This window comes from Podarcis erhardii (genome assembly GCF_964252035.2).
Source record: "Podarcis erhardii genome assembly, chromosome: Z".
Lineage (NCBI taxonomy): Eukaryota > Metazoa > Chordata > Lepidosauria > Squamata > Lacertidae > Podarcis > Podarcis erhardii.
The window spans coordinates 46,474,095-46,486,581 of NC_138504.1; positions in this window are offsets into that span (position 1 = coordinate 46,474,095).

The window sequence follows — 12,487 nt, forward strand, 5'->3', positions numbered from 1 at the left end:
TCCCTTCTCATATCAAATATACCTCCTTCTGCGACTAGTCAAGCAATCCAATGGAGGTCATGGGCAGTCCATAGTGACTTCTGCGACTAGTCAAGCAATCCAATGGAGGTGGGGCAGTCCATAGTGAAAGAAATTATTACCCACCACTTCCTAAAGACTTGCTGGGCTCTCAGAAGGCAAAGGGAAATAAATTTTATATTACTGTATTTGGGTTGCATTCAACATCATTTCTACTTTGAGCAAAGCCATTGCAATTAACGAACATGACAAATTTAGGTTGATTCTTTCTAGGGGTCTACTCTGAGTAGGGCTTAGTTGGATGCAACCTGTTTTCCTGCCATGGTTGCCCACATCCCCACTCCCCGCCCACTTAATTTACTACACCAAGGTTGGCATTGCTTGGTGACTGGCATGGGAGTGGTCTGGGGAAACAGCTCCCTCTGAACTGACCCCGATATGCCCCTGTCTCAATGGGGCTTACTTCTGGGTAGATATTAATACCATTGCACTGCTAGGTTCCAATCCCATATGCACTTAGGAAAATAGGTATATAAGAAGCTGCCTTATACCAAGTCATATCAAACATACATCTAGTTCAATATTGCCTAAACTGGTTGGCATTTGTTCTTTAAGGGTCAAGCGGAGGTCTTTCCTGGGGATGCCTGGGATTGAACCTGGGACCTTTCTGCATACCAATAACAATATTTATACTCCACCCATCTGGCTGGGTTACCCCAGTCACTCTGGACAGCTTCCAACACATATAAAAACATAATAAAACGTTGAACATTAAAACCTTCCTGATATAGGGCTGCCTTCAGGTGTCTTCTAAAAGTTGTGTAGTTCTTTATCTCCTTGACATCTGATGGGAGGGCGTTCCATGGTGCAGGTGCTACTACCGAGAAGGCCCTCCACCTGGTTCCCTTCACTTCTTGCAGTGAGGGAAGGCCCTCCACCTGGTTCCCTTCACTTCTTGCAGTGAGGGAACCACCAGAAGACCCTCAGAGCTGGACCTCAGTGTGTGGGCTGAATGATGGGAATGAAGATGCTCCTTCAGGTATACAGGGCCAGGGCCCTTTAGGGCTTTAAAGGTCAGCACCAACACTTTGAATTGTGTTCAGAAACATACTGGGAGCCAATGTAGGTCTTTCAGGACCAGTGTTATATGGTCGTGACGGCTGCTCCCATTCACCAGTCTATTTGCCGCGTTCTGGATTGGTTGTAGTTTCTGAGTCACCTTCAACTATAGCCCACACAGAGTGCTTTGCAGGAGATAACCAGAGCATGTACCACTCTGGCAAGACAAATGTGTGGGCAGGTAGGGTCTCAGCTGGCATACCAGATAGAAAACTCTTGAAGGATTGCTGCATTTTGGCTGGCCTGTTATTTCAGGAAGTGAGAATTAGGTAGTTTGACCTTTAACTGCAAACTGCATTCCTACCCCACACTTCCCCATACATTTCCCCATGATTTGTCTTATCACAAAAGTATGAGCATTTGTAGAAGCAGGTTTGTTGCACAATAGCTCCCAAACAGTTATAATTGTACAAGCTAAATATTCCCATATGTAGTCAGGTAGAGACAGTCTGAAAACACCCTCCATTTTTATTTATTTATTACATTTATATCACACCTTTCCCACCAAAGAGCTCAAGGTAGTGCAAGATTGTTCTCCTGATCAGCCTCATTTAATCCCCACAACAACCCTGTGAGGTTGGTTAGGCTGAGAGGCAGTGCCTAGAGACCAAGGTTACCCAGGCACGTCCTACTACACCAAGGAACCCACGTCCTACTACACCATACTGACTCTTGCCTGCATAGCTTCCTCCATCTGAAAGAAACTTCTCTCAATGTCTTTCAAAGAAACCAATAGAAGCACATTCTTTAGATATTGTCTTCTCTCTCTGATTTCCTGAGGCCCATCAACACACCCTCCCCAAATTCAATCTTCCATATAACACCCAATGATGTCCCCATAAATCATACTGCAAAAAAATAAATATGCAGATTTTAAAAGGTCATTTGTTTTAATTTTTTTGCGGAATAAACCTTGTGCGGAATAAACTTTTTGCAACTGTCAAGTAGTGTCATCAGAATCAATAACAGGCAGGAGAATCTGAAGAGGGTGTCTTGACTCACATTTGAGAGTTTGCAAATGATCGATGACTTGTATGCAAGTCGCACATATCAGTGAAGTGTCTCATAAACAGCCACTTAAATTGCAGCCTTAATGTTTACAGGGGCATCAAATGGACTGGAATGACATTTGATGGAAGCAGACAAGGGGCACGTTGAATTCCATTGTGAAAGGAAGACAGTGGCACCTGTGGTCCATTGGGATTTGCAGTGGCGGACCTACATTTTGGGGGCCCTGAAGCTTGAACTATCATAGAGGACCCTTCGCAACCAGCAATGAGGTCTGTATAACCATTGTTATCTTCAGTGCTATTTTTCCAGAGAAAGGGGTGCTGGAATACACCATGAATGGCATCTCTTAGAATGGCAATGGTGCCCACCTGAGAGGTGCCAGAACTGAGTTCTGGCACGTTCTGGCTGGTGGGAAAAAAAGCCCTGGTTATCTTCTTCAATGGGGTTGTTGAAATATAGACAAAAATTGTAAGCAATGTAGACTAAAATCGCTTCTGGGGCCCTCCAGGATTAGGGGCCCTAAAGCTTAAGCTTCATTAGTTTCATAGTAGATCTGCCCTGGGGACCTGGTAGGGCAGGAGATGTGGAACCCAACAGTAGGTGGAGCCAGAGCCAACTAATTCTAGTTTTCTCTCCATCCAGAGTGGTTTATAAGTCGATCCCTCCTCCCAGGGAACTCTGGGAATTGTAGCTCCGCAAGGGGAAAAGGGGCCCTTAACAAACAATTCCCATGGTTTTGGGGGGAAGCCATGACTGCCAGTGCTTTAAATGCATGCTGCAGTGTGGTCTGCAAGAGAAGTTGACAGTGAGTGCTACCGCCTGGACTGGTGGCACGGAAGAAGGCAGGGCAGGTGGGGACTAGCTGGAGGCACACTTAGGTCAGTGGAGCAGTTCTCCACTTGCCCCAATGGACCAGCCTACACTGGTGGAGAATCTGATGTAGCATAGTGGCTAAGAGAGTGACCCACAGAGTGGTACTTGTTGTTGTTTAGTCGTTTAGTCGTGTCCGACTCTTCATGACCCCTGGACCAGAGCACGCCAGGCACTCCTGTCTTCCACTGCCTCCCACAGTTTGGTCAAACTCATGCTGGTAGCTTCGAGAACACTGTCCAACCATCTCGTCCTCTGTCATCCCCTTCTCCTTGTGCCCTCCATCTTTCCCAACATCAGGGTCTTTTCCAGGGAGTCTTCTCTTCTCATGAGGTGGCCAAAGTATTGGAGCCTCAGCTTCACGATCTGTCCTTCCAGGGAGCACTCAGGGCTGATCTCCTTCAGAATGGATGTGTTTGATCTTCTTGCAGTCCATGGGACTCTCAAGAGTCTTCTCCAGCACCATAATTCAAAAGCATCAGTTCTTCAGCGATCAGCCTTCTTTATGGTCCAACTCTCACTTCCATACATCACTACTGGGAAAACCATGGCTTTAACTATACGGACCTTTGTTGGCAAGGTGATGTACCACAGAGTGGTACAGGGAGCACCAAAACCCAAAGAAACACACTTCCAAATCAACCTTAATTGTGCAAACCTGAATTTGGCAATATGGGATTAAATCCCACACATAAAACAGTGACAGCCTGGAAGGGCTCAGAGAATGAGTGGAGGCCTCAAAATGATGCTAAAGAATACCCTCATTTTATCAAATTATATGATCACCTTAAATCACTGAGGAGCCCAATGCATTTTGATTGAAGTCAATCTTTTTCTATCTTGTAATTGCTGGGAAGAGTTATATGCATGTACAAAGCTGGTTGTGTTGTGGTTGTTATCACAATCACATACCCTTCAACTGTCCTGATTTGAGTGGGCATCTTGGATTTAGAGAAGCCATCTTGTTTTTAGATTTAATATCAAAAATGACCCATTGCCTTGCTCCAACACTGCTGCTGCAGCACACAAAAAGAGGGATGAGTAGGTGTCTGCAGCCAGAGCTTCAACTTGCAGTGCTGGTGTGTGAATCAACTGGCTAGCACAGCATGAAAAAAACAAGTCTCCCTGTTTTCCAACCAGAGAGTGGATGCTGATTGAGGAGGCAGGGTGCCTTTAAGGCTTTTGTCTCATGGCTGCGGAGAAGTACCATTTTTGTTCTTGCTGCCACTGTGAATGACCAGCCCCTTCCTCTGCCCACTTCCCTGTGTAGTTTGGGACATTATAAGACCATCTTGGCCTTTTTCCACCTGGCAGAGACTGACTGACTAGTAGCTACAAAAGCTGAGGCACATTGACAGAATTAAAACTATAGACCTGTATAAAATCTGTATAAAACATACAAATAATTACAATAAAAACAGCACGGTACCAACCCTTTAGTTAAAAGCAGTCAGTTTCCAAAAGCCCTTTGGAGTAAGAAGGCCTTCAGTATAGCTTCTCCAAAGAGGGAGATCCAGAGTCTAGGATCAGTCACTAAGAAGGCCCTTTACAGTGTCACTACCACATCCCTAATGAAACCAATAAACCTATATTAGTCATGTCCATTAATTTAAGAAGGTCTACTCTTGAATCTGAATAATGTTGGATGCAACCACTGAAATTAATGTGCCTAAATTAGCCATCAATTTCAATGAGCCTGTTCTGAGTCGGACTAATGTTAAATACAACTCTTAAATATTTTAACTGCATTTTAGATTCCACTTTTTCTCCAAGAAGTTCAAGGTAGCATACATTATTCTTCCCTCTTCCATTTATCAGATCCATGTTACATTTCTTCCAGGTTGGGATGTACTCTCTGACCCAACACATTTTGGGTTCCAGACCCAACACATTTTGGAACAAACCCTTTCTTAGGACATGTTTTAGCAGCAACTCTCACAAAATGCTTGGGGCTATTGGCATTTGGAATTGCTACTAAAATGTGCAGTTTTTTGTTTCCTTCATGCAGCTTCAAGACTACAAAACCCATGATGCAGTGTAACCAATAGAAATCCATGCATATATTATAACTACTGTTTCTTCAGTACTAGATACTAAACAAACCATATCCAGGGCCTCAAGGTTAGGTATCCTGTAATTAATTAACAATGCTGCTAAAACTAGCAGAATCCAAAGGTTGAAGGGAGATTTTCTGCAGAAACTGAAGGCTTTAGCCTAGAATGATTAAATTCACAAAGGATTCCTCCAGGGGATTTCACACATATTGAATAAATTGAAGTCTTAATATAAGAGAGGCACCCAGTGGATAAAAAGAGCATGATCATTCACCATTTTGAAGAAAGAAGGAAGGCATTGTATGGTGGAGAAGGAAAATAAACAAAACCTTGATGGAATTTCAGTTATGGAAAGGGATAAAAAGGATTGTCAAGTCCAGAGGTGGGAAACCTCAGGCTTGTGGCTGAATGTGGCTCCCCAGGCCTCACTCTCTCACTCTTTTGGAAGTCCCTCAAGCCATGTTGCTGCTCTGCAGGCTACACCACTCACCAATATGCACCCCTTACACACACACATGCACTTGGGCTCTCAGGGTCCAAAATGTTGCCCACCCCTGTTTCAAAGCATCCTTTATCCATTACCTTTTATTCATAAGAGTATTTCTAAACTTCCAACTCACACAAAAAATCCATGGCGGTGTACATTTGTAGATGTTAAGTATAATTGGTTTAATTGACACTGAAATGGGAATGCCTGTGTATTGGTGAAAAGGGTTTAACTGAAAGATTCCATTAAAGCTGTAGAAACGCAGGAAGAGGCTCTCTCTGAGCTTTTTGCAGGTTGATAATTACCTGTTGGTTGTTCTCGAAACTGAATGTAACCTTTGATCATGTGATGAAGGTATTGAATCGCAAATCCACCATCTTGGAAGGGTGGTGACTGGTTCTTTGTTCCCAGGGCTCAGTGGAGTAAGGATGTAAATGAAGTTCCCCAAGTAAACAGCTCCAGTTTATTTTATTTCTAAGATCCTGAGCCTGTGCTGGACAGCACAAGACATTGTATGGGTATTTTTGTTGTATCTTTGATGCCTTTGTTTTGGTTTTGGAAAAAAATTCTGCAACATTCCTTGCCTGCTCACTTGCCCCCTTGCCGCCTTCACAGCTGCAGCGGTGGCCCAGGTGCTGGGTCCCTCCACCGGGAGAGAACTTTTGCCTCCCTTTCCTCCCCCCCCCCACTTAAACTCCCTCCCCCCGCATCCAGTTAGCCACCTCCTTCCACATGCACACTCCTCCTCCCTCCAATGACAATGGGTAGATCACTGCCAGTTTTTTATACTGGGAGTAGATTGCAACCTTTTGGAAGTTGGACATGCCTGCCCTATAGTATTTTTTTCTTTGAAGGCACCTTTACAATACATGCAAATAATTGCCCTTTTCCAGCTGTTTTAGGCCTACTATTTGCTGATGTTTAATTTTACTATTTACTATTGGATTCTAATGGATTATTGAATATCACTTTATTTGAGAAAAGTTGTTTATTTTCAGGTTATTTTGACTTTTTATATAGGATCTGATTGTTACTATTAATATTTAATGTTTTGTTCAGTGCTTTTTTTTCTAAAGGAAAAAAGTGTTTAGGGGTACTCTCATTTTGACTCAAGAAAATCACCATTTTATAGGCCGTCATCAGGGACAGCAATGGAATTGACGATTCACTGTGGGGGAAAAAGATTGAATTGTAAGAAATCTTTATTTCCCAGTTACTTAGGTAGACACCTGAATTTAACACCCACCATTGTCTACAAGCTGTTTCTTCCTGGAATGTGGTAGCAAGCTTTTTAGGGTTCCCATGTGTCCTCTTTTTCAGAGGTTAAATTTGAGACAAATTGCATTTATTCGCTTTGAATGGCCATCACAGTGTCTTTTTTTTTTGCTCTTAAAATATGGCAACCCTGTTTTAGGTCAAACAGTATAAATGCTCAAGGAAGAAGATACCCAGGGTTGGTACTCCAGCTCCTCTTTTTATATATAAATTAGGAACCCCTTGTCTCAATGTTTTGGGGTCTGTTGCAAAACACAATAACTTTATTCCATTACAGGAAGGATTTGTCTGCTTTCCCTTTTCATGCTGTTCTGCTGATGAGTTTATGATGTTGTATCTGTAGGCATGGATGCTGACTGAATAATCAGTTTGGGGCAAAACAGAAAAAGAAAAAAACACAGTTGACACAACCTTATCTCTGTCTGTGGCATTGCTGTAATCAGCTGGGAAACCCGCTGTGTTTAAAAAAGAAAAGAAAGGGGGGAACTATGACAAGGGAGGTGTCAATCTGCAAAATGTGCTGGGAAGACTAGACATTTTCTGGCTATGCAGACTCATCTCACATCTAGCTAGACTTTCTCCAGGCATAAACCTGTACAACGAAGATTATGTAATGATGTTTTCTCTCTCTCTCTCTCTCTCTCTCTCTCTCTCTCTCTCAGCACTTCCTTGTTATATATCTATCTGTCATCTATCTATATCTATCTATCTATCTATCTATCTATCTATCTGTCTGTCTGTCTGTCTGTCTGTCTGTCTGTCTATTATCTATCTATCTATCATCATCTATCATCTATCTTTCCCTGCCCTCTTGCCTTGTTCATCAACAGAAATTCAAATCATAGGCTCCTCTCTGAAAGGACGCAAAGCTTTATTTGCCAGTTATCGTTCCAACATCATATTGTAACACCTGTAAAACAACTCCAACAAAACCTGGGGAGAAGAAGAAAAATAAGCTCCAGTAATTAGGGGGGAATGAAGTGGGGGGGGAAGAGAGAGGAAAAACCTGCGACAGTCAAAAACATCCAGAACTTTTATTTCTTCATGAGTAGTTGTGGCCTGTGATGCATGGCGAGCAGGCATTAAATTCTCACTCAACTCAAAGGCAAACCATTATTCTGTAATTTTGTATGTAAATAAGATGTATTAGGAAGCCGCTCAAGCAATTAATTAAACAGCTGTTACAGAATAAGTGATAAAGGAAACAGGGGGATGAATATGCAGAATTTCATTTGCCCTGCCATCAATATTCATTTTTTTATTTTTTTTATTTTAGTTCTGGTTGTGTTGGATGCTGTTGAACATCAAGAAATGCCAAACAGGATTGTCATCGCATTGAGCGGCTTTATTTCTCCGGGTTGTCAGAGGACGTGTCTGCCATTCTGTGATGGCAGGAAGACTGAATGGCATTGTGCAACACGGCATAGCTGCCCAGGTGGTCTAGTTGCACAGGTCTGAACATTCTCGCTACACATTCCCTTTAAATTCTGTGAGGGTTCAGCATTCCAGATTTGAGCACAAGTTTTAGAATGCCATGTGTAAATTTATGAACTGTTTGGTATCCGATTTGCTTTTGACTCCAGCTTGCATCATGGAAGACCATTCATGCTCAGTTTCAGTTCGGCCAGTCCAATTTTTATACGCCAAAGTAAGGTGCTGTTCTAAGAATGCTAGAAGCTGCCCTACACCAGGTCAGACTGCTTCTCCATCTAGTCAAGAGAGGAGGGGTTGGATCTGGATAGCAGGCAGGATCACTATCCCCCACCATACATACACAGGACACATTTGACAGGAGGGTGGGGCCAGGTATCTGTCAATCACCTGGCATCATAGTGACATCAGGTGACAGATCTCCCCCCATACAGGAACTTTTCAGGGCTTGTATGAAAAGCCTAATGATAAGCCAACTGTCAGGACTTGAATAGCCCCTTGTGCTGTGCTTTGCAAGCCCCAACCAACAGCCCTATGCAGGATATTTTGCAAGCCCTGGCGATCAGCTGTTTGTTGGGGCTTGCAAAACTGTACATGGGGATTTGAAGGTGCTGCTGATCAGCTGCAAAGTGACTTTGTCCCAGCAACATATTTACCTGCCCTACACCTGACATCATATCTTACCAGGCCATCCATGTCCCTCCACAGCACACATGATGCCAGGTGTAGGATAGGTGGGCATGGCCGAAATGGACTTCTGGGTCAAGTGGAGGTAGGGAGCTGGTAGACCTAATTAGGCCTGGGAACTAGAGGGTTCCCATCCCTGACATTGCCAGCGCTGGCAACTCTGGCAGCAGTTCTCCAGGGTCTTTGGCAGGGAGGGGTCTTCCCATCACCTGCTGTGTGATCCTTTCAGTTGGAGATTATAGGGATTTAACCTAGGTACTTCTGCATGCAAAGCACAAGCGCTACCACTGAGCTGTGTTCCATATGTCGGTGGATGGAAGAGGTAGAACAAACCTTGGAACTCCCATTGGCTTCAGCCAGGGGGTGCACTCACTCTCCTCCTGGTCTTTTCCCTGAATAAAGAAAGACACAAAGCTGCTTCCTTCTCCCCTCCCCCCACTTTGATGTGCTCCTTTCCAGGCACACCCACTTAGTCAGCCTCACAAAATGCTTGCTTGCAAAAGGCTCTTTCTCTATGTAGACCAGGTGTGGGAAATTGCAGTCAAATATAACTATGCATGAGTGCTAATTAGTGCATGAAGGGGTTAAGAACATAGAGCTGCATTCCTAGACTAAGTTAGGTCATGCACCCTCTTCTGTGAGAGGGAGGGAGTGAAGTTGTAACCAACCAAGGAAGATGTACCAAACAAGCGCCAAGCTTAGAGCATGTGCTTGAAGCTATTGTTTTGTATTCCACCTGTGTTTTTCTTACTGCTGCTTGGATAAATTCATGAATCTGACCTTTGGAACATATTGTAAAAAGGTAAAGGTAAAGGTACCCCTGCCCATACGGGCAAGTCGTGTCCGACTCTAGGGTTGTGCGCCCATCTCACTTAAGAGCTGTCCAGAGACACTTCCGGGTCACGTGGCCAGCGTGACGAAGCTGCTCTGGCGAACCGGCACCAGCACAGCACACGGAAATGCCATTTACCTTCCCGCTATAAAGCGGTACCTATTTATCTACTTGCACTTAAGGGTGCTTTCGAACTGCTAGGTGGGCAGGAGCTGGGACCAAAAGACGGGAGCTCACCCCGCCGCGGGGATTCGAACCGCCGACCATGCGATCGGCAAGCCCTAGGCACTGAGGTTTTACCCACAGCGCCACCCGCATCCCTGGAACATATTGTAAGTAAAGCTTTTTAAACTTACTTAGTAGTGTGTGGTCTATTCATTGCAACGGAGGTAGGAAGAGGGGAACACTATGCAATTAAATGCAATATGAAAATGGTTTAATAGCCTAAATTCCCGCATATACTGCTGCTTGACTTTTGTGAGTTTAAACTCTGCTACTGGGGGCCTCTCTCTTGTTGGAGTGATTTTGCTCTGTGTTTTGAAGCCTAGCCCCCAACCAATTCTCTTGTTACTTACCCCACATATGTGGGTCACAGGGATTAATATTTTCTTTCCACACTAGGGGTGTAGAACAGGTCCAGGGGTCGCAAAACCACCACCCCACTCCAGCCTGCCTGCTGCTGTCCTGTCCTGTATTTTCCAAACCTACTGGCTGGAATGTGTCCTTGAACTGGCATGGTGCCTCTTTCTTGCCTGGATGAAGAGAAGTGTTCATGTAAAGAACCTCCCTCTGACTTCCAGGTGGTTGAAACGTACCCTATTGTAGGAACCCTTGCAACCCCACTCACCACTGGAATATGGCCCCTGAAAGAGGGAATTAGGCCCTTGGGATAAAAAGGTACCCCACTCCTGATATAAGCTACTGTCCATGTTGAGGAGGCCTTGCTGTGGCTCAAAGGTCTGGCACCTCCTCATCTGCTGAGCCTTCCATTTTCTTCTGTCCCCCTACTTGGAACCCAAATGTGTAAGGGCACGTTTGTCTGATACCTTTGGAGCCATGTATTTCTCCGTTCTATATATTTTATTTGCTTAGCCATATTGCGTTGCATCCGGTACTATCACCCCCAGCCATTTTGTACTTGCAACGCTTTTATCAAGATAGGAGTACCAGCACCTTCTTTTTTTACCACCCCTACCCTCCCCCCCAAAAAAATAATTCACTGGTTTTATCCAAAAAAGGGGGCATATTTCCCAACATGCCCTGTTGCATTTGAGCTTTCATGTGAAGTAAAAATCACTTACAGAAATATAGTGGAATATGGCAGAAGTTTAGCATTCATTTCTGTGTTATTTGCTGCCAAACAACATACATTTATGAAGGTGCCATGAGACCCATTGGCAGTGTTTATTTTTTCCCTTTTTCGGTGTGGGGAGGTTTGTCTGGAACAGACTAATGGCTGCCATTTTAAAAAAGATTCCAGCTTCACCTTTTCCCATTGTTTTACTATCTCCTTTTCCTGTTTCCCCTCCTCCTCCTTTTGCCACTAAGGGAGAAAGAGATGCCATTGTGGGGAGACAATCAGAAAGGAAAGGAACAGTACATAGGAATTTCTTTGCAAAAGGCATCCCCACACCTTTGAAAAAACCCAAGAACCCTGTTTGTACAGAACTGATATACTTGCTAGCAGGACAAAAGAAAACAAAGCATGCATCCCACACACAAAGAAGCACAGGAAGGGAATATTTTTTCTGCCTTGCCCCCCAGGGTGATCTTTCAGACTTTAGCACTACATTGTACTGATCCCCCAACCTATTGAAAATAACAAGAATCCTGCCTATCCTATGAAAGAGATCAGAACCATGAAGAGATAAAGGATTGTTCTGGCTATTTGCATCATTCCTCTTTCCAAGGGCTTAACAATAGCGAGAGGTTAACTATCTCGAACTGTGGCTCATTCAGAAACAACAGCTGCTTCTCAAAGGCGTTCTGCATGTGTCACAGTTGTTTGGCAAACAAACAGCTTTTATTTCCCCTTCCCTAAGTGAATTTGCTTAGGGAAGTGCATCTTGGATGGTGGTTTTTTTTATTCTTCTTTTCAGCCACCCAGCTATCTCTGCCTTACAGTAAAATGCTGGTCAGACTCCACTGGGTGGCCCAATGGTGGAGGAGATCATCATTGGGGTGGGGCACTTGATGGCTTTGTGAAGGGTAAGGAGAGGGAGAGATTGGGAAGGAAGGAAAATAATAGAAAGCAAAGAAAATGGGGAAAGAAGGGGAAGAGAAAGAATGAGAAAAGGAGAGGAAGAGAATGAAGAGAAAGGAAGGAAGGAAGGAATATGGAAACAAGAAAAGTAGGAGTTGGGGGGGAAGAGGATAAAGATAAAATAACATGAAGAGCAGAGAAGAGGGGAGGGAGGGAAGGAAGATGGACCAGGGACATATTTTTAGGCTCCTGTGTTATTGTTTTCCTTTTCAAGTGATGTAAAAAACAGCCCAGTGGACCAAATTAGTGCCCCACATGTGCCTAAGCTGGAGGCCCTCAAGTAGAGGCTGCTTGCTCCAGCTGTGGATTTCCTACACCAAGGAAGAGGCTGGTGGATTACGCACCCTTTTTGAATGTGCACAAAGAACAACAGGGACATGGCTGCAGCTTCTTACACACCACACATTTAAAGCCCACTTAAAGCGCATGATTTCTCTCAA